Raw genomic sequence first — 22,689 nt, forward strand, 5'->3', positions numbered from 1 at the left:
CGAATTCCAAAGATGCTTAAAAGTTCAATGGGATGCGCGAAGCCCTAAAGAGCAAAACTCGAGCAGGATGTGAATTTCTGAAGAGGGGGAATCCCTTATGCGGTGCGAAATCTTGAAAGGGGATAAGGTCTCTCAATGATGCAACTTCTTGCGAAAGGGAACTCCCCTCCCCCTCCTATTGATGCCAAACCATTAAAGGGGGAGGCTCTCCGGGCCCAGCAGCGCAAAGTCTTGAAGGAACCTGAATTTACAATGATAAAAGGGCCAAGGCACTAGCCTTTCACCTTTGGAGGCAATTAGCATCTGGCTTGCTTCACAAATGAAGTAAATGTGGGCTCCCCTTTGGTTCCCGGAGCACGCTTAGGGTGGGGGAGTTAACATCACTTGGAACAAATTAACTTGCTTTTTTGGGGGGTTGCCTGGGACGAGTGGCGTGTGTGGGTTGGTGCTGGGGGTGTTGCAGAGCGGAAGCAGCCCACCGAAAACGTCGACGAAAACGTCTGCGCGCATGGATGGCCTGCAGCGTTCGGCAGAAATGGGTTTTAAAGGATGGTGTTTGTCCGAGGGACTGTGGAAATCGCGGTTAAAATCGGGATGCTGCAAGAGGACGAATGCGGCTGTCAACTCGGTGTCTTCAGGCACGCGGAGTAAACCTCCTTCCCCAGCATGGTGCGAGCAGCCCAGCACAGGCGGTTTCAAAACTTGCTCTTCCTTGAAGCTCACCATCTTGTTACCCCTTGCCTGGCGTAGTTGTTCCAGTCTCATTACTGGTTTCAGGAATATCTGGGAACGGGGCTTTGCACAAAGAGCTTGCCGAAACAGTTCATGGTGTGAAACTGATGGCCAGCGATGGGACTTACCCTTTTTTTCTAAGAGTACTGCTCTGTGTGGTTTTTGGTTTGTACTTTATTTGGCTGCATAAAGAAGGCTCCCCTCTTGGTTTTGGACCTGGGAATGCCAGGGCCCGTTCTGGCTGTCTCACTGCTGCCTCTGAGATGGGCTTTGAGTTTCAGGGGCATCTGATTAAAACAGAGGTGGCCGTCCTTCTAGGGGTTTGGCGAAATGCTAGGACTTGAGGCAAATAGGGGGAAATAAAACCTGAGCCAGCCATCAAAAATTGAAACTGTGTTCATGTACAAATGACATTTTCTTGCTTTAGCTTTGGTTTTTGTGGGGAGGTGTGCTTGTGGCCAAATGCGAGCAGTTGGAGAAGTTACTGCCCTTTCCCTTCCCTCAAGTTACTGCCCCTCATGGGTAACCCAGGGGTGAGTGCCCTGGTCCATTTGGATGCAAAGTAAAACAGGTGGTTGGAGTGAACCTGTTTTCATGTGTGTGGAAGCAGAAATGGAGATCTCGGGCTCAGAGCGTTTCAGATGGAGGATGGTCAAACTTGAACTCCTTGAGCTTCACAGCAAATGTGTGTCCGACTCTGCCCAGTATCTCTAAGGGCCTTGCTCTGGATGCAGTCGGCTCTTCTTGGAGGATGTTCTCTTCTTCCTAGGAGGGCAGAGCTCATCTCAAGTTAAATCCTGGTTGGTGGCTTTTTTTTTTTTCTTTTTCTGATACTAGTCTATCTCCAGCAGGGAGTTTGGTACTAAACTGTTACAACATTGTTACAAAAAGCAAAAGTTTTAAACAAACCTTGATTCTGCTTGTAACAAATATCCCCTACTCTCTCTCTCTCTCCCTTCCTCTGATTTTTAGCAGGCGGTGAGGTTAAGGTTTCACTGCTACGGTCTCTGCAGTCCCCAAACCAGGCAAAACCTGATCTTCCAATATGGTTTTGGTGGTGGTGTTGGTTGGGTTTTTTTTTTTTTGTTTCTTTGTTTTTCTGGGTTTTTTTGAAAAGCTGTAGTTATCTTTTGTTCCCCCCCGATTTTTTTTTTCTTCCGGTGGGTCTGCCCATAGCTAGCTGGAAGGCTCTGTAATGATAGGCCATCTGGACCCATCCCTCCTGTGCTGAGCAGATTTGCTGATGGTATTTGAGAAGTTTGGGGGCTTTAGTACAGGGAGGCAGCATGGAAGGAGCTCTTTTCTCTTTTTTTTTTTTTTTTTTCTTTTTAAGTGCAAACCTTTCACCCTCTACTTATTGGCCTAAAAGAAAGTGAAGCTTCCAGATGCGGGGCTGCCATCAGCAGCTGGATGTCAGAAACCTGGGAAGCAGATGTTTTGTTTTTCTTTTTGCTGGACCAGTGCGTAGCCCGAGACTACAGGGAAGGGGTGTCCAAAACTGAAAGAAAGAAGCGCATCCATCAGGCCGGGCCCTGGGCATTGTTCGGGGAGGGGGTGGGCGCAGCTGGCCCCCATGCTGGCTCTGGCAGATGCAGGCGCCTGACGAGGCGCAGGGCTCCTCTTTTCAAATCTCCGCCGCAGCATCACCCGGCGATGGACTCAGGAGGGGTTCAGCTACCGCCAGCGGGTCAAAAGTTCAGTGGGCCAGGAGCGGGTGCTCCGGGACGCGTTCGGCTTCATGCCGTGTTTTTACGTGGATCTCTGAGGATGGCAGAGAGCACTTCTGCCTTCTGGGGTGTGTTGCGGTTTTTTTTTTCCCTTCTCCCCTTTTAAATGGCTGCCTTGCCGGCCATCTGCTGTACAAAACTTTCATGCCACTTCAAAAGTGGGCTTTTAGTTCTGTTGGTCTGGTCATTGTGGCTTCTTTCTTGGTGGTTTGTAAAATCTGCATCGAGTGAGTTTGTCCTCACCTACTCTAATAGTACTCCAGTGGGAGAAGGTCTGGCTGTACAGGGCACATCATTTTTTTTTTTGGTAGGCATTGCCTTGATGGACAGAAAGGATGCTTTCCACATTCGAGTTAGTGCAGGCGATGATAGGGAGTGATTTGTTTCCCTCTTCAAGACCGGACTGTAATGTGGGACACCTCTTGTGACAAAGTGTCTCCTGGCCATGTGCTTTCCCCTCTGCAACTGAAATATCCTCCTGGCAGCTGTAGGGATTGTTTGCATCAAAAATATTAGGAGAATATTTAACGTTTTCAACTGTATTTCAGCACAACTTGAAAACACTGGACAGAAGCCAGCGTGGCACGGCCACCCAGCTCTTTGGCATGTACTCCCAGGAGCTGTGGACTAAAACATTTAGGAACTTCTGCCTGGGTAGGTCGAGGGGAGGTGACTTTCCAGAACGTGCTTGAAAATAGTCAAAACATTGTTGTTAACTTAGTTTATTTGGAAAAGGGGGAAAAGCCACATTACACAGGGAAAACATAAATCTTTTCCTGTGGTTTTTAAAAGCGCCTTTGGGCAAATTGCCTCTGCTGTTAACTTCACTACAGCTTTAAGATGCTTTTCCTTGCCTCTTGTTCCTTCCTAGCACTTTGGGCTCTGGCTCTACCTTTAGGTACGTTCCTCCCACCCACAGACAGGGCACTGCTGCTCTCTCCCACCTTTTTCCTCCTGTAGTGCGGTATCTGTCGTGTCGGTTCTTGAACAGGCTCTTTCTGTCAGGAATATTATGTGGCTGTTACAAACCAGCAGCTGCTACTGCTCCCGTGGGTCCCCCAGGAGGAGGAAGAGTGTGGAGAGAAGGAGAGCTGTGCTGTGGCTGTCTGAAGGAGAGAGTAAAGAACAGGGGGTTGTTCTATCTGTGCAAACCAGGTAGATCTTTAAAAGCAAAGATGTTTTTTAATATGTTAAACTCCAGGAGTGTTATAATTTTAATACTTTGGAAAATGTGTTTTTCCTAGTGAGGACAGGATAGCCAAATATGCTTTGAACCTCCACTGTCCTGTCATGTCAGGTCCTGCTAAAATTTCTCTGTGGAGCCCATTGCTCTGCGCCCTCCCCGTGGGTCCCTTGTGATCTGTGACACCAAAATAGCACAACCCTCCTGTTCTGACAGTGGTTTGTATGGAGTTAATTGCACAGGCAGTGTGGTACAGTACCTGAGTGCTAAGCCTTTACCCCTCTATAGCTATTCTGGTCTCGTACTGCATTATTATTTGTATTACAGTAACATATACAGCATCTACTGATGCCTTGTCATGTTGTATGATAGCTGATGGCCAGGTAGCTTCTGATCAGTAGAATTTAGAATCTAATTAAGATCAATGCGACAAGTAAGTGCAGCAAGCTGACCAAAATGTCAGCAAATCCATGTAGGTCAGCTCTACTCATAGAAAGTAAGTCTGAGCTAGTTTAAACACCTTTTCAGTAGAATAGTTCAGGCCTTAGGATGTCGTTCCCTTTTGCCATTTGCCCATTGGTGGTAGGCAATGTTAAAGTGGAAGGGAATGGGCACTGACCATCTGAAACAAGAATGAACAACAGATCTGCTCACTAAAACTTCAATTTCGTGCAAAGTGCCTGGCTTTAGAAAAAGCGAATCGTCTGAGGAAAGGTAGAGTAATTGGCAGTGCAGGGAGAGGCGCTGTACGGTGAGAAGACAGGGTTGGAAAATATGATAGATTTCAAACATACTGAAAAGAAAAAGTGTCAGCCCCATTGTGCAGAGACCCATTTATGGACCAGTGTATGAATTCAGTTTATATACCACAGTCACTCCATGGTGGCTCTGCTTGCCCCGGGCAGCATTGGCTTCATTGGAGCAGAGGGTGCAGGCTGTGTATTTTTTTTTTTGAAAATCAAGTTTAAAAACAGAGAATGCAATGGAGGGTTAGTACTGGTTTTATTGTTCTTTCTACCTGTTCCATCCACTGTTTGGTTTTGTTGCTTCAGCAGTGCCCCATCCCTCTCCCTGTGTCTGTTCCAGCAGCAGTTCTTACTTTGCTGGTCTTCACTTTTGCTGCCTTAGTTATTCTGTTCATAATAGAATCATTAACACTCTACGTGTCAGTATTGGGCTCTAGAGTTCATTGAGATTAATGGAGGGGGAGGCAGAGAGATACTTCTCAGAGCTGTTGTTTCAAGTGGTCTGCAAATTGGAAAGCATTATATCAGTTTCCATTTCAAATGCAAGTCACATCTCTCCCAACTGTAGATCTTAAACTTTTTAACAAGTGTTTACATTTTATATAATGAGACGCTAGTGTAATTGGATACAAAAAGAAGGAATAGGTAGTTCAGGAGGCTGATATGTGAGTTAAAACATTATCTTAAGCCTATGAAAAGAAACAAGAAGTGACTGCACGCAGCCAAAGGGTGTCTGCACAATGGATGAGGAAGGTTATTTTGACAGCAACATTTTGAATGGATCTGAGTTAGATGACAGGGGATTTGGGGAATGACTGTAGCAGTCGAAGGCAAAAGAGAGAGGAACGCGATAAGAATTTCGGAGTTTTGGATGGAGTACATTGAAGTTGATATTACAGATTTTCTGTAGTTGTTGGAAGCAATTGCCTCTTCTGCTTGTGCAGCTGACTCTGAAAATCATGTCTGGTGCTAGCTGACGTTTTTGTGTACCCGCAAGTTTAATGGTTTAAGCTGAACTTGTCTAAAAACCAATTTAAGATAATCTGGTGCAAGTCTTTCCCCGCAAGGGGAAAAAAAAAAAAAAAAAAAAGATGGTCTGTGTAGTAGCTTGAATACGACTTTGCAGTTTGCTTTGGTTGCAAAGACTCGACTACCACAAACCTGTACCAATTCAGTGCAGCTAATGTAAACCTCTGCCTAGCACATCTAAATCAGTCCTCAGAAGTTTGCTCCTTTTGGAATTTGCTCTAGCCAAACCAGCTAAAAGTAACACCGTTAAAGTGTTGCAGCTTTATATGTAGACCTGCTTAACTGCAGTCTTTCTCTCCCCGCGAATAATGCCGGCATAGCTGTGCCATTCTGCCCCTGGCATCTGTTAAGTGCCTGCATGAAGGGTGAAGAATTAACTTTTGTAATGGCAATGGATGCTTTCATAGACTTCTTTCAGGCAAAAATCTCCTCAAGAAAAGGGCTATAGGCAGAAATGACAACAGCCAGGGAGTTAAAAGTTCCTGAATTAAAAGTTTATAGTGTAAACCTTATTGTAGGTAGGTATGAAAATTTTTTTTTTTTTTTCTTCCCCCTCCTCGTTACCAGAAGCAACAGCATCTGCTGTGGTGGTGGGAACAATGCAGCCTAGTGATTCCTCCTTCCTTACAGTAGAGAATCCTGTTAAACACACAAGGCTGTGCCTCAGAGTGTATCCTTTCAGCAGGCTTGTTCCTTTTAATGGGTGCCCATTCCTGGGGTCTCCATTGTTTCACCAACAATAGCACTAGGGGCAGCTGATTTGGTTGACAGAAAATGTGTTAATTTAACAGATCTATTCCCTTTAGCCACTCTCCTTCCTATTGTGCCCCAGTTCTCCCCCAGTTCCTGGGGAGGAGGGCCCCGAGAGCAGGGTCTGTTAGGTGGAGGGCTCCTGCAATTAGGAGGGGTTTGTGGCCTTTTGTGTGAGGCACAGAAAACAGCTGATGGGGAAAAGTGGTCCTAGTGTGGTTTGCTTACTGCCAGAACACATGTTTTTCTGCTTTTTGGGGGGATTTTAAGTCTGCCTTTACGGGGGACAGGGGAATAACTTGACGTTACGGGCTGCTGGCAGTCAAGGTCTTTGCTTTGCTCCGAGGTGGCTTCGCAGCCCACTGTGGCAACTCCTTTCAGAGCTGGCTCAACTTCTTGATGAACTCTTTATATCCTGTAAATGCCTAGCTAAAACTCCAGCTTTCCACTGAAAAAAACAAAGCTGCTGGTATCATCCAGGGTAGAGCTGCTGAGGCCTGGCTGGAGAAGGCAGTGTGTAAAGTTAATACAAAATTATTTGAAACATGAGGGGCATAATGGTCCTCATGCCACCTCTGCCCTGGGCCAGGCCACCAGTTTAACGTAGTTTTGGGATCGATCCGATTTAAGCAGTGCAAGCTCTTCAGCCTAGATGAACTTACACTGCTTCAGCTCTTCCCTATATTAACACAGCTTAGTTCAGCAACAGGGCAGTGGTGGGGGGGTCTTTGTTGGTTTTTACATCGGTGTGGTCGAGCTAGCGTGTTCAGCCTGGTGGGAAGGAGGGCACATGTGCTGCTGAGGGAGCAGTGAAACCTGAAGCTTTGGGTTTGGGGGCTGCCGGCTGCCAGAAGGAAGATCTTGCTCCCTTTCAAGCCCTCGCCCCGGCCACACTCCTGACTCTGCGGTCTCCCCTTCCCCGGCGCCAGCCCAGCTGCTCGCTGGGTCCTGGCCGGGCTTTTGGTGGGGTTGTAGTCGTGTGGTGGGAGCAGGACCTTGTGCTTTTGGTGGCCGCAAGCTGCTGGGTCAATCTGCTGTGACTCTTGAAACTCTAGCCTTAGTTTACTTCTGGTTGCTGGGGCTGGTGATGTAAAAGGAGCTCTGGAGGGTCTTTTTCCTCCTCGTTGGTAAAGCTGTTAATTCTCTGGCTCTTTCTCTCCAGCTAAGCCTGCCATAAAGGGGCTGGAGCTTTGCATGGCCAAAGGGTTGGAAGGCAGAGCTAGTTTTCTTGTTTCTGGTGAGCCCTGTACACAGGTAGTTGTGTGGCAGCAAAAATATTTATATATCCATAACACAAGGAAAAGAGGATTGTGGGTTGTTTTTTTTTCTTGCTTGGGTTTTTTGTTTGGTTTAGGAGGCAAAGGGTGAGAGTTCACTTAAAGAGTTTGCCTCTTAATAGAGCTTGTCATTGTTGCTAATATAAAACAAATGATGAGCATGGGAGAGGAGTCAAGGCTCCCTCTTCTGGTATGCTGGGAAGGTTCAAATGCTGAAAAATAAGTAAGGGGGGGAAAAACCCAGCAAGCAAGACCCCTTCTGTGCTTTCCTGTGGTACTTTAAGACCCCACTCAGGCCTCACCCTTACTGGCCCAGCATGTAAATTTCTTCATGACCCCTGAATAAGTAACATTAAGGGTGCTCTGTAAAAGTGAAATGGATTTTCAAACGCAAACTACATTGTACTTGCAAGTAAAAGTGAACCCTGGTTTCAGAGGGATTTCCAGTCTGAACATGGAGGATGGCAGCCCTTCACGTCCCTGTGTCTGACATTTCTCAGCGCTTCTCTTTACTTCTTCTCTTTTCTGCATCCTCCTCTCACAGAGGTCATGTCTTGTCCCATGCAGCTCCCAGGCCACATGAGTGTATTGGCATGTAAACATGTTTGGGATGATTGCAGGGGCCAAGTATGGTGAGCACACTCTATAGAAACTGCGTTTCCAAGACTCCAGCACTCCTGTTGCTTTTAGTTGAGTCAGCCAAGAATTCAAAACTTATTAATGGGTGATTGATGGAGAAATGTGCACAAGGAATAAAACTTTGTTGGGATTTTTAGATGAGTTTTCTAAAAATCCTTGTATGAAGTGCAGTTGTGAGTACCTCTGAAATTAATAGGATTTCAGGGCATTAGAGAAGTGACTTTTTTTTTTCTTTCCTATTTTTGTATTCTTCACTGGAGAGTTTGACATCACGTGGCCATTTTCCCTGCGGTGTTAGTGTGGACTTATGAGCAGTGTCTGGTGGAACCTGAGGACATCAATTCTCAAGCTACCTTCCCACGGCAGCTCCTGCCACCCGTCACGGCTGGCAGTAAAACTGCTCACCCGGATTAAAAACTGCAACACTTTTTTCTTTAAGTGAGCTACATCTAGCCAGGAGCGGTTCCCCCAGCTGGCTCCCCCCACAGCCCCACAGAAGGGTTGTACCAGCATGACTGAAGCAGTGGTATGGTAATGGAAACAGGCAGCGGGGAGGGGAAGGGCTTTTTATAGCTGACACTTCTGCTGGAAGAAACGCTTATCGCGCTGCAGCCTTGGGTAGCAGGTGGAGTGAGACTGCACAGGTAACAAGAGGTCATGCAGCAAGGGGGGCACCTGGGGAAGAATCCTTATCAGCCTCTGTAGAAGGGGTTTGGGGGTTGGTTTTTGGTACTCTATCAATGCTTGCTATATTTCTTTTTTCTTTAACATTCTGGTTAGAAAAAGTTTAAATTTAAGTCGATGGTGATCCTTTAAATTGTTCCTTCCAAAGTCGGACCCAAACATGCGGTCGAAATCAGTTCAACTTCACTGTAGCTGACAGTCTTGCACAGAAACAAAATAGTGCAAAATTTTATTATCTTTCTAAGAAATTCAGGCTTTTCTTTTTTAAAAAAACAAACCATTTCCCCCAAAAAAGTTTCCCTTAGGCTTTGGTCACCCAGCAATGCAGGTATCTATCCATCAGGATTTGCTTGCCTGTGCTGAAGAGGCCAGAGCAGCTTGCCTTGTCGGGCAGGGCAGCCACATAGAATAGACAGGGAATAGCAGTCTCGATTTCCTTTCTTTCAGCCTGATACAAGGTGCCGAGGCACAGAAGACTATTTTGCCCTTAAGATAATTGTGTGTTGGAGAGGATCAAAGGGCTTGAGGGGTTTTTTTTGGTTGAAAGGGGATTTTCTCCATGGACAGCTGCAGTAGTGCATTAGTAGTGCAATGGATTATCTTTCCATGATCTGTAGGATCTCAACCAGCTATCGAGGGGCCCCGCTGAAGGCTGCTGCTTGGGGGAGGCAGAGTGAAAGTCTCCTGTAACAGGGAGACTTGTAATGCCTGGGAGCTCGGACCACTTGACTCCCTCTGCCCCAGCAGGGTGGGTGGTGCTGGATATTCTTAGACTGCAGATAGTGCCGCGCAGCATGAGGAAAGGGAGCCCAGCTCTCGGTTATGATTAACTGCAGCTGATGCCCTGCATCCACCCTGCTCTCCGATGGAAGTGCTTATTAAGGAATGTGAGAAGGGAGCCGATTCCAGCTGCTGCGGCATCCCATAAAGGGCAATGTGTAATTTGGGAGGGTGTTACGAGTCCCTTGGCGGAACAAACTACTCACTGTAGTAAGTGTCTGACCTGCCAAACGCCCGGACTTTCTCATTTTGGGAAGTTTTGGATGATGGCTGATCCGCAAATAGCTGTGGCATTGAGAGGGAGTCCCTCCACATGCATGGACCGGTATCTGTATCCTTGCTCTGTGCTTCTCGTCGGGGGCGGGGAGGTGGTGCATGTGGCCTGACCGTGGCAAGGGTGGCAAGAGGGGATGGGACAGGGCTTGGTGCTATCAGAGGTGGAGATCAGGTCATGCTGTGCCTCCCTGACCTGGTTTCAGGGCTGGGGGATGAGGGGTCTGGAATGTGCAGGGCGGCGGAGCTGTCAAGGAATGCGGGTCCCCAGGTGGCCGCTTCCATCCCTTGTGCTTAAGTCGGGCTCGAATTGCATCTGTGTGCTGGTTAATAAGTGTTGGGGCAGCTCTGCCATGGCAGGTTCTCCTGTGTGCACTTCCTGAGGCAGTGGGATGCCAGAAGTATGGGGGTGACAATAGTATCTTGGTAGGCAACAAACTCACCACCTCAGCATTTTTAGAATTTTTTGCTACCTTCAGTGGCACAAGTTTTATCACTTGGTGGGGGGGGGGGCAGTGACTAGTGAAGCACAAGCTGGGATGAACCCAGCTTTGGATTTCAGGGCTGAGAATTTTTTTCAGGACAGGCAGTTAGAAAGACTTGTCTTTTTTTGTAAGCAGGACTGGTTTCAGAATTAAAGGATGAACATGGACCGCCATATGATGTTGTGTTGTTTTTCCTTGGAGGAGTAACTGCAATTTATAATCATTGCCTAGTCCGTAGCCAGTTGGCAGGAAGGCTGCTGTGAAGGGATTGATTATTAGTGGATGCTTCATTGTGCTGTCCAAGCCTGAATTTCTTGATCTAACCGGTTTCCTTCATTTGGAATGGCTGTAGTCAGCAGACAGAAGAGAGGGAGATATGTCTTCCCTCTCAGCAGTGCTGTTTCTTGTTCATGGGATATGCTCAGGAAAAAAAGGGTCAACAAAAAGTGTCAACACTTAAGCATTCTCATAGAAAGCCAGCTGGCTGGCTGGCCAGCTGGGGACTGCTCACAATTTTCTGCTTCCTCTTGGGATTCTCTCTGTATTCGTTTTCAGCGTGGTGCCTTAAACAAAACTAGTGCTGTTTGGTGTGAGCATCCTGGAGGCTCTGCTCTTTTCCTGGGAAATGCACCAAGAGAATGGAAGCGTCACCGGGAAGGTGATCTAGCACTCAGAAATGGGAATGCCCGCCCTGCGGTGCAAAGGCACGCTGGCAGCTGTGGCAATTGGAGCCGAGTTAGCATTTAAACTGGCAGTAGAGGACGTACAGAAGTACAGATGCAGCAGCACAGGCTTGAGCGTGGACAGCAACATCTGTCGAGCTCCTCGGATAAACGCCGGGATGGTTCAGTCATGCTGAACCACATCCTGCTGCAGCTCCTCTGATAAACCTGGGCTAGCTAATTAAAAGTTAGCATGTGCGTGGCTAGGCAAAAAGCAGCCGTGCCGCTGTCGTGCGGTAAAGTAGCTGGCGCTGCTCTTTGGGAAAGGGAGTTTCTGAGCTGGGTCTGAGCAAGAGCGGTCGTGCGAGTAAGGGGTCGATGGAGGAGGTGGTGTGGCAGGCTTGGGCTGGGCTGTGTGCCCCGGCTTGGCTGCCTCCCTGGGCTTCGGCTGAGCGGTAGCAGTTGCAAGAGGACAGCTGAACTCATACTTAAAAGCGGAGGGGTAGAAGACTCCGTGCCAGATCTTGGAAGTACAATCCTAACCCTCTGCTTGTCTCTTCCTTTCCTCCCCCACTCCCATAGCCCCTCTTCGGCTGTGTGGAAGTGTCCCAGTTCTTGCAGCTGTGTTAATTGTAATGGGTCATTTAGTCCTGAAATCCCTGTTTAAAAGGGGCAAGTCCTTGCCTCGTGTGACAGCTGCCGCCTTGCACTTTTCCCCAGGCTGGAAATAACTGCATATGACACAGGAGCAGAGCATGGCGTGGGGGAGGGAGGAGGGTTTCTGGCTTCCTCTTAGTGCTATAATGGCTTTGCTGTGTGACTCCTCTCCCATGTGGACCATAGCAGAGTCATGCCCCACATATTTAGCAGATCTTTCAGTTGGCAGTGCCTAGGGGATATGCTAACGGCCTGGTGCTCTCCTGGCTCTGGTGGACTGGAGTCTTCCTGGACATCTGGGAGCATGAGAGAAGGGACGCGAGGCGGTGGTGGTGACACAGGACGCTTGCCTGGAGCATCAGGGAGCCTCTCTGGAACCAATGTGCGCGCCCATCTGGAAGGGGAAGCCGCGCTGTTCTGTGCAGAGGCAGAGACAACGAGAGGGAAGGCAGAAAGGCTTCCAGTCCCTGCTCCCATCCCCTCTCTCCAAAATCCAAAGCCTTGAGCCCATGGAAACCTGGCCAGCTTTTCCTTCTAGCTGAAGGGCCGTCTCCTGATTGGAATGACAGCTTTGAACTGGAAGACATTATTTCATTAGTGTGCTAATCAGATACAGAGATTACCTGATTGGCTACTTAATAATTAAATGAAGTTGCCTGTAATTCTTTGAGCACACAGAGAACTAATTAAATTAACCCTTCACTGCCCTGTGTGCCTGGGATGCACTTGTGTGAAATGGAGAGGGCAGCTTCCCCAATGTGGGGACTGTGAGCAGAAGGGGGTGATGGTTGCAAAGTGTCCAGTGCTGGACTGCCAAGGTGGTCCTTTCTTATCAAGGGCCTGGAGAGAAGATGACACACTGTTATACCCTCCAGTTTAGTTGGTGTTTGGCCCAGCTGGTAGGTGATCATTATGTCTGGCAATGCTCTACCAACAAATCATGTCCTCAAATACCCTAGAGAATGCACTGGACTTATGGAAGTTGGCACCCAGGCATGCGTTGTAAGCCAGACAATGGCTTTGTATCACCTAATGAAGAGCAAAGCATTATCAAAGAAAGATGCATTTCACAGTTCTTCAGGAGAAACAGTCAAGTGGAGATCAGAAGATGTTCTGATGTACCTTTGAAGCGTTCTTTTTCCCAGTCCCCGCTGGCACACAGTGCCAACCAAGACAGGACATCTCCATGCATCTGACAGGGTTCCACTAAGTAAACTTGTTGTGGACCACCAATTTCCTATTTCTCTCGACTGCTTCAGTGGCTGCTTGAGGAACTGCATTTTGCGCATGCTCACAGGAATACAGGTGTATTTCCTATAGTTTGAGGAGGACACAAGTCCTGTCAGTGCTATAACTTTCCTCTATTATAGATTTTTTTAAAAAACAAGTGAAAAGAGTAATAAGCAGGAAGTTTCCTTGTGTTTTCCAGCCTCATGTTTTTGAGCCTTAATGCTGTGCCCAAGCTTTCAGCTTCTGTAATGCTAGAGGTGAGGTACAGAGTTTGAATTTTATGGTGAAAGGCTAATTTTTAACCTGTGAGAATATTGTTATCATGCTGAAGACACTCTGCTTATTTCATTGCTAGGGTGAAGAGTCAACATCCATAATTTTTTTTGTATCTGTTTTTAGTACTGAGCAGTGGGTTGAGGCAACAGGAAAGCTACCTTATAATAATCCAGCTCTGTTCCCTTGCTGCTGCCACCATCTCCTTCTAGACTTTGCCCGTACATGTTAAAATGAAACTGTCAAATTAAGCACATTTCACTGTCATCCAAGACTAAACTTGGCAGAGAAGAGCCCTTGGACCTTCTGGCCCAAGTTAACCACGGCTGGCTTCAGCTACCCAAGGAATTGCCTCTCCTCTGTTTATGGTGTGCAGAGCGGCTTTCCCCTTACCCGTGGTCCGTGTTGCTGGATCCGTCCTCTTCTCCCGTGAAGATTGGTGGGAGCAGCAGTGCCCTCGGAGTCAGCCAATCCTCAGCGGAGGGATAAATATCTGAGCCACTGCTTTGTCTTTAAAAATCTGGCTTCCACATGACAGGCAGCCCAAAATGCCTGCGAAAACAGGTCAGGAGACAGAAGAAAACAGGGAGGATGGGAAACAAAAGGGCAGCTTTCAGGGTAATTAGACGGTTGCTGCGCTCCCTCCGGTAGGGAGCATTCGCTGGTGAGAAATGATCCCCCGTGTTGACTCTCTACAGATGTGGGTAGGCTGACAGGGTTTGGAAGACGAGCAGAGTAAGCAGCGAGAAGGGCCAGCGAGCCTTGGGATTGCGTGTCCCCGTTGATCCCTGAGGTTTAGCGCCTTTGCTTCCAAGGGGAGCCATCGGACCTGTTCCCCCCACCAGCTGACCCTCGGGGTCCTTCCTGCGTGCCCCACGCCGTCCCGTGGCAGAGCCGGAGCTAGGGTCCCCACCTCCGACTCCCGGCCGGGGTCTCTGGGAAGGTGCAGCCCCCATTTTGTGAGCGCGCGGGCAGGCATCGGTCTTAAAAGTGGGGGTTTGGGGGAGGTGGGGAACGTGCGTTCAGCGCATGCAGGGTCAAGCTTGAACCCAGCTGCAGGAGCCGGTTAGGTTTTAGTATTATTAATATTTGATGGCGTCCTGTTGTAAAAGGGCAATAAGTAAGGCTAGCAGGCCTGCGCCTGGCCTGTTGTTGCGGTAAAAAGCTGTTTTCTGAGGAGATTTCTGAAACAAAGGATATTCGAGTGTGTGGTGGAAGTGGCCATTTAAATGCATCTGACCATAAAGATGCTGCCTGCCAGCAATTTTGATATCGAGCTTGTGGGACCCGCTCCTGTGGGTAAAATCATGCTCGACAGGACAGAGCCTGAATGCCAGAGATTCAGTTTGGGGATGGAGTTCAGGGAGGCTTTTTACCTCTTGTGTCCTCCTCTTTGTTTTTGTTTATGGGTTTACAAAATCAGATTAGCATTTCAATGTTGGAGGCAAAGGCCCTTGGGCTGTGGTGGAAGGCAGCCTGGCTTAGCCGGTTTGGGATTACTGCTCCTTTCCCAGCAGCCGACCTTCCCCTGCCCTGGTGAGGAGCAAAGCCCGAGGCTTCTCCCTGTTGGGAATGCACCCGAGCTGCAGCTACCCCTCCAGCTGAATCTTAAGGTAGACAGGCAGTGTCACCGTGAAGTGTAATTAGCCTTCTTTTCAGGCAAGGAAATTTTTTTTGATTGCTTTAAATGGTAGCACAAGTCTGGGAAAAAAATACCAAAACAAAACAGCTGGGAATCCAGAAGCTGTTCACTTTTTCCAGTTGTAGCTGCTGATCTAATAGATGTTGTCTGTCCGCAAACTTGGCTTTGCTTTAATCCTGGGAATCTCACATCCACGGTCCTACTGCTTTAATAAAACAGTGTATTGAATAAAACAGAAGCCTTTGCCCCTTTCCTCCCCCTGTAAGGCATAATTGTGTATTCAGTCACAGCGGTGTAAATTTGGAGCAAGTCCAGTGGGTTCAAGTTGATGTACTCCAGATTTATGCTGTAATCACAGAAAGCAGTGTCTCATCTGAAACCAAAGCTTTCTCTTTGGGATGTCCCTTGTTTGTTAACGAGAACTGACTGCTGCTCCGTGTGGTACCCAATCTGTACGCTGAATATGGAGTGCTATAGGAACAGTCTTACATGCTCCTGTAATGCAAGACTGTTGCATGTGGTTGAGCTTGCAAACTTACTTTTACAGAAGAAGTTTAAAGAGGTAACTTAAGCACAAGAACTTATTTGTCTTTATTGCTTCTTTATTCCGAAGAAAATTTGCAGATTTTTTTTTTTAAGTCTTACCCCAGTTTGATTAAATTGCTCATATGGCTTTTTCCCCCCTGTGCGAAGAAGGCACTGCATTCTTTGGTGAAAGGTCAGTCTAAAAAAAACTTCTCCGCTTGTAGCTATTAACAAAGTGTTTTGAGTCTTGAGTAAAAAATATTTCTCTAGACTAGTTTCACCTTCTTGGCTGTCTCAAGTCCTAATTTTTTATTCTAATATAAAATTTTATAACTGCTAGTACTTTGCCCTGCCTCTCTTCTCATGCTAGGGCAGAGTGTACAGCTTCATTCCTTGCTCCCCTCCATATTACTGTTTGTCTGCTGTCTGGGAGAGAAGTCATTCAGGGTGCCAATATGTTAAGCTGTTGAGAGAATGGGGAGAGATGAGATGAAGGTATTGTTATGCTGGAAGGTGTTAATTGGTGCTATCAACCACTTGTTTGATTTCTAGACAATTACAGCAGTGCTTGAAGTTGTGTCTGAGCCAAACAAATGGCTGGGACTCTGCAAGTTCCTGGTCTTCTCTTTTTTTGAGTGCTTATTTCCTCACTGCCACCCCAAAAAATTAGCAGGGCTGTACACACTTGAGCCAAGAGGCTGTGCCTGGATGTTGAGTAGTTTTCTGAGTGTACTGCACAAAAGTTATGACATTGCGTGTGAGCCCTGGCCTAGCCTGGTGGCTTGGCAGCGGCAGGATGAGGAGCAGGGGATGGGGAGGAGATGCTGAACTGCATGGGGATGTTCCTGGGTTCTGTAGGAGCAGAGGAACAAATGTGCTTGGGTGATGTTTTCTTCTCTGATGTTACCTGCTTAACAGATAGATGCTTGACATTATCTAGGGCAAAGCCCTCTTGCAGGACAAATACCCAGCTGCCAAATAGAACCTCTAATTTGTAGTCTGGGACTTCTGCCCAGAGAGAGGACAAGTGAGAGTCTCCATTCCTCCCGCTGTAGGAGGGGTGTATGAGGTCTGGCCTGTGGCACCAGAAGAGTGGCTTGCTCCTCTGCAACCGAAGAGGAGGAATCCTCTCCTCGTCTGCTCTTTCTTCCTATAGCTGGGAAGTAAGGAACCATCCTGATTTCCCTGATTTATTTTTCTTTCTCCCAGATGCAATAAGAAGCAGGATGGGGAGTGGCACCTGCTGCATCTTGGAGTCAGGTTCATTTTAGCCTGAGTACATTAATGCTGCTTCCTTCCATCAAAAGGTCCAAGGTGTGTTGAACATTACTCAACCACACCTTTGTGTGGACCTCTTAGCATTCATACAGACACATGCATCCAGCCCCAAATGCTTGTTCGTCACATTCCTCTGTGGAGTATTGCCATGCTGGTTTCCTACTGTGGTAGATTAACCCTGGCTGGACACCAGGTGCCCACCAAAGCCATTCTATCACCCCCCACACCTCCCCCTGCCTCAGCTGGACAGGGGAGAGAAAAATATAACAAAGGTCTTGTAGGTTGAGATAAGGACAGGGAGAGATCACTCAACCAATTACCATCATGGGCAAAACAGACTCAACTTGGGGAAAATTAAATTAATTTATTGCCAATCAACCAGAGTAGGGTAATGACAAATAAACCCAAATCTCAAAACACCTTCCCTCCACCCCTCCCTTCTTCCTGGGCACAACTTCACTCCCAAATTCTCTACTTCCTCCCCAACAGCGGCACAGGGGAATGGGAAATGGGGGTTGCAGTCAGTTCATCACACGTTGTCTCTGCTGCTCCTTCCTCCTCAGAGGCAGGACTCCTCACGCTCTTCCCCTGCTCCAGCGTGGGGTCCCTCTCACAGGAGACAGTCCTCCACAAACTGCTCCAGCGTGGGTCCCTTCCACGGGCTGCAGTCCTTCAGGCACAGACTGCTCTGGTGTGAGTCCCCAGCAGGGTCACACGTCCTGCCAGAAAACTTGCTCCAGCGCAGGCTTCCCACAGGATCACAGCCTCCTTCAGGCACCCACCTGCTCCGGCGTGGGGTCCTCCCCGGGCTGCAGATGGATATCTGCTCCACCGCGGACCTCCCTGGGCTGCAGGGGGACAGCCTGCCTCACCATGGTCTTCCCCATGGGCTGCAGGGGAAATCTCTGCTCCGGCGCCTGGAGCACCTCCTGCCCTCCTTCACTGACCTGGGGGTCTGCAGGGTTGTCTCTCTTACATGTTCTCACTCTTCTCTCTGGCTGCAGTTTCTGTGCCACAGGAACTTTTTTCCCCCTTCTTAAATCTGTTATCACAGAGGCACTACCACCATCACTGATGGGCTCAGCCTTGGCCAGCGGCGGGTCCGTCTTGGAGCCGGCTGGCATCGGCTCTGTCGGACACAGGGGAAGCTTCCAGCAGCTTCTCACAGAAGCCACCCCTGTAACCCCCCCACTACCAAAACGTCGCCACACAAACTCAATACACCTACCCTGGGTATGATGGCTTTGTTTGTTGCTTTTCATGATTGTTTGTGGTGTGCACCTGGTTTTGTGCTATGTCACACATGGAGAACAGAGTGAAAGAAGGCATCTGAACAGAGAGAGGTGATACTAAATGGAGGCTGAGACCTTGAAGGAGTAAATGATCTGTGAAGACCATTATGAAAGGAAAGCCCATTAAGACTTGATTTTAAGAAAGACTGATAAGGAAACCCTAGTACAGAATCACAAAAGTATGTGGTCAGAAGGAACCTCTGGAAGTCTCTAGTCCAATCTCTTGCTTGGATTGAGGCTGTTGCCAACAGTAGGTCGGGTTAACCATGGTCTGAAGAACGCATAATGCTTTTCTTGGTTTTTTTCCCTTTCCCCACCCCCCAAAAAAGAGAGCAGAATTGTCACAGGAGTTGTTTTAAGAGAACATTTAGCAATGTATGGTCTAAAACTCTTTGCTGAAATTTAGCTTGGGTGGAAGGGGAGTTTAGTTCTGAGGCAGGGATATACCTTTTGCTGGTGTTTTTTTGAAACTCCACTCAAACTGTGACTGGTAATAAGACAGGGTTGGAAACTGCCAGTTCTTTTGCTCATTCTGTAGGGAATAGTTTGCCTTTGAGGGATGGTTGTTGCCTGTGCAGAGATACCTTACTTCAGAAGTCATTATGCAAGCACTCCAAATGGGACCTCTGGGTAAGGAACACACAAAACAGCAGCTGTTGCCTTCCCAGAAATGCCTTAGACCAGACAGGAAGATTTTTTTTATTATTATTATTATTGAGAACAGATAGCCCAAGAGTTCTGGCCTTTGGTTTTTTAAAACCTAGCTTGTTTCATCTACTTCTACATGCCTGAAAACTGGGTGACTATCTAGTCTCTGCATCCCTATCAGCACTTTCTCAGGTGTGCCAGCACAATTCTTTGTGGGCACATGCTGAAATAGGTAAGGGAGCTGATCTGGCTGGTGGATTAAAAAAACAAACAAACAAAACACTCAGCTCTCCTTCCCTCCAGTTATTTTTTGCCTGGATTAATTTTATGAACTGGCTCATAGAGTGGCCCCGCAAACAGTTGAGCCAGGCATGCTGTGATGCAGGAGTTGGAATAAGTGGTGGGGATGAGAAAAGGGGCAAGAATAATTTAGCGTTCAAAGTGGACTGTTATGTCAGACTGATCATGCAGGGGTTCATCACTGTCCGTGGAAAGAAATTGATCTTTGAGAGATGAGAGAAGTCTATTTTAGATTGGAATGAATCACTCTGAAGGTGTTCTCTCTTTCTCTATGAATGATGGAGAGGAACTAAGTGCACCAGCTCAGACACAACATCAAACCTCATTTTTTGACTCTAATATTTTAATAATGAAAATATCAGCATATCTAATTAATGTTCATAATGCTTCACCTTCAGTGCTGTTGTAAATAAAAAATGTCACCAGCTAGAAGCAGAATCCCAAACTTCTTAACAGGGCAGGTGCGAGCAATAGCAATAGCCATGAATATCCAACTGCTAACCATAATGTAACTGGTTGAGGAGCTCACTATTAGCTCTGGGGAGAAAAAAAACCACTTTTAACTGCTTGCCTTTGGGTAGGCTTCCCATAAAACAGGGCTGTTCCTGCATGCTTTTCAGTGTTTCTGTCCTGCAGTGAGGGCTTCGAAGAGCAATATTCTCTGCTTGCCTGCTAATGTAATTTGTACTTGAGCTCAAGTGGTAGCGGTGGTAGAGAAGGTGTCTGCTTCAAACCACTGCCGTGACATGATAGTGAGGGCTTTATTGTACGTTATTGTTTTCTGTGTTGAAACTGATGCTAAATGATTACAAATTCAATTACTTGACAGGAAACTATAGATTTACAGTTGTCTGTGCAACCTTTAATGCATTGCCTTGTACCTGCAGATGATGATTGTTTTTAATTACAGGGTCATATGCTTTTTCCATGGGACAATGTCAGTGGTCGCTTTGTAGGGTAAATGGTGCTGAGAGTATAAATCAAGGCTGTGCACTGAACGAAGCTGTTAGCTATGTGGTTCTCGCCTCATTTGCTGAAGAAGTTTGAAGGTGGGCAGGACATGAAAGACGGGAGCTGCTGTGAGAAAAGAAAGGCTGTCTTTTGGCTAAGCGAAGGTGTAGTTCCATGCCGGTCTAGCCAGTGGCAAGGCAGGTGTGAGGTCCTTGGCTCTCACTTCTCTTACTTTTGCTCCTAACCTAAGAGATTACAGCCTCTTTTCACCCATGAGTTCAGCTTTGTGGCATTATCCTTGAAACCTGGAAATGATCCGGGTTTCAGAAGCTAAATTTTGGAGGTTTAGTTTTTAACTGAAATGATTTTGGTTGTCTGGCTTACAATGAAGCCCTCAAATGAGTGGAAGAGGTGTAGGAATAGAGGAACAAAGATGGGTTTTGCCAACAGAAACATACTGATGTGGAGTTGCATGTTCAGTCTCAATACTCATCTCTGTTGCAGAGACCCAGACTGGCTTATGACTCTGGGTGCATCGCTTAAGGCCCATTTCTCACAGGATACCTTCATTTACCCAGCTTCACGCTCTTGAGAATGTATTCCCACCACATATATTTGGTGGCAGGTCCGGGCACGTGCTCCCCCCTAGCTGCGGCAACACAACTGTTTTGAGCTATTGTGGGAGCTGGGAAGAGCGTAGGTGAAGCCAAGGGAGACTGGCATGGGGTCCCAGATTGCATCATGGATGGGCCCCACAGGTTACTGTGTCAGCTGAAGCACAGAGGGCAAAGGCTCCTTCACCCCCCGATTGCACTGCAGAGCTCCGGCTTGGGGCCCTGGTTCCTTCCCCATGCCTCCATCCCCAGCCACTGCTCATCCAGATGATCCAGATAAGAGTGTGGGTTTTGCTTGCTGAATATCCAGCTGAGGAACAGCTGTGGGTGCCAGCCAGTACAGAGCTAAACTGGGGAGATGCGTTAAAAATGGCAGAGTTGAGTTTATGCTCCATAGTGCTCTGTGGCATTTCTGGTTGAGCACTGAACCCCCTGAAGCTATCTTAACTGTATTGCCAAACTTTAGCTTTAGGAAGTGCTGAGAGCTCGGTGCTGAAGTTGAAATTGGTAACGGTGCTGCAGGGAAGAGCCAGCCCCTGCCACACGTTCTCTGAGCTGCTTTGGTCAAGGCACCTTTCTCTCCCTTTCTTACCCTGCCTCTGCGGTGTATTGCTACCTACCCACCCTCTCGTAGTCCTGGGAAAAAAAGCAATTAAAACTCTGTTGTGTTTTAAATGCTGCCATGAAAATGCCAAGCGTGGGGCTTGTGGGATTCTTTTTGGGGGTGGGGGGAACAATCTCAAATAGGGGTGCAGCCACTGGATGCTTAAATGGAGTGGTGAGTTCTGCTAGCATTGGTCATTCCCCCCCCCCCCCCCAATTTTTCATCTGTCAAACCAGATTAAAAATCATTAAATTGTAAATAGATTGAGAAAAGAATTAATGCTTATTGGATTGAGATGCTACGTGGAGGCCACCACCGAAGAAGGTCTGTGAAGCGATTAATAGCTTATTTGGTGGTCGGGCTTGGAAATGATGTAGCAAATTAGGCATAGGGATACATAAAGAATAAGAAGGATAAAAATCAATATTGAACAGCTGTCTTTACTTCCTAATCTCACTCCCATGTACTGAATGAAGTGTAATGGAGATGCATGTGATTACTCATTTAATAACTATTATAAAGGGTTTGAATAAATGGGACAGACCTCAGGTTGTTTTTACAGTCCTAAATGTAGCATTTTCTTCTTCACATGCTGTCACCTGAACTGTTATGGAGAGTCAACAGTCTGCATGGGCGATATGAAAAAAGTAGTAATAAGCGAGGCCATGCAGCAGTTTAAAATCTGAAATACTCCAGTTAACAATGAGTGAAGAGTGAAATAAAGCTTTGGGTGTCCTCATTTAGGTGAGGACAGGAGAGAACAGGAAAAAATGAGCATTAAGGCTACTTGAATTTGTAGAAAATGAGAATAGAGGGAATTATCTGGATCAGCGATATGCAGCGTGCCATATTGGTTATAGGATTGAACTGTCCTGGTATCAGATAGTTTTCTGACTATGTGATTACTAACAGATTCAAAATTTTAGCATATTCAGCTCTGACTCAGAAGACATGATTTTTCTGATAGACATCTGTAAGACCTAACTTTTTCTTTTTAATAACCTAACTGTTGTAGTCTCAACAGAGCCGTGGCTTGCAAAAATGCAAATTTCTGTATGTCTGATGAGGTAGGCTGTATGGAGTGGATGTTGTCAACAAGCTGGCTGGTGCTGGTGCTGCTCTGTCTCTTCAGGGATAATAGAATCTGGGAACAATTAAGAGGCAGCGTAATCAGTTCCTGGGGGCAGGAGCATACCCTCTTGCTTTTCAGCATTCCCTTGGCTGACTCATGAACTCTGTTGATTGACTTGGGAAGCAAATGAATCCGGCTCTCCTCCACAAGGAAGAGTTATGGAGGCAAGGTGGTGAGAGGAATACCTCAGATCTCAGTCATCTCCTGCCCTCTCTGCTGCGAAATGCATGGAATTTACAATGGCTACTCAGCTGCTAAGCAAGTAGGATTTCCCCCCCCCCCCCCCCCTTAAACTCTGTCCATCCTTTAAATTAAGGACTACAACAAGCTATAGCTCACGCATAAGCACAGAGGAGAGTCTTGGCAGCTTGCTAGAAAACAAACTGTAACTAACTATAGTTGTCCAAAAATAAATGCAGCCATAAGATTTGCAAGCACTTCATATGTGCTTTGGTAAACGAAGGAAATGGTGTGTTTGGATTCACAGCTCCTTGGGCTACCCTCTTGTTATTCAGCCGTTCCCACTCAGGTAACTAAGAACTTCACTTTGGGGTGCAGGTAGGCATCCCTGCTTTA

The 22,689-nt window shown here is 47.2% G+C and overlaps 1 protein-coding gene across 2 annotated transcripts in view; it reads left to right on the forward strand.

The window, feature by feature from the left end:
- CECR2 (CECR2 histone acetyl-lysine reader) overlaps nt 1-22,689 on the forward strand; it is a 97,630-nt gene that overhangs the window by 1,670 nt on the left and 73,271 nt on the right. The gene's annotated exons all lie outside the window — the stretch shown is intronic.

This window comes from Buteo buteo, chromosome 19 (genome assembly GCF_964188355.1).
Source record: "Buteo buteo chromosome 19, bButBut1.hap1.1, whole genome shotgun sequence".
NCBI lineage: Eukaryota > Metazoa > Chordata > Aves > Accipitriformes > Accipitridae > Buteo > Buteo buteo.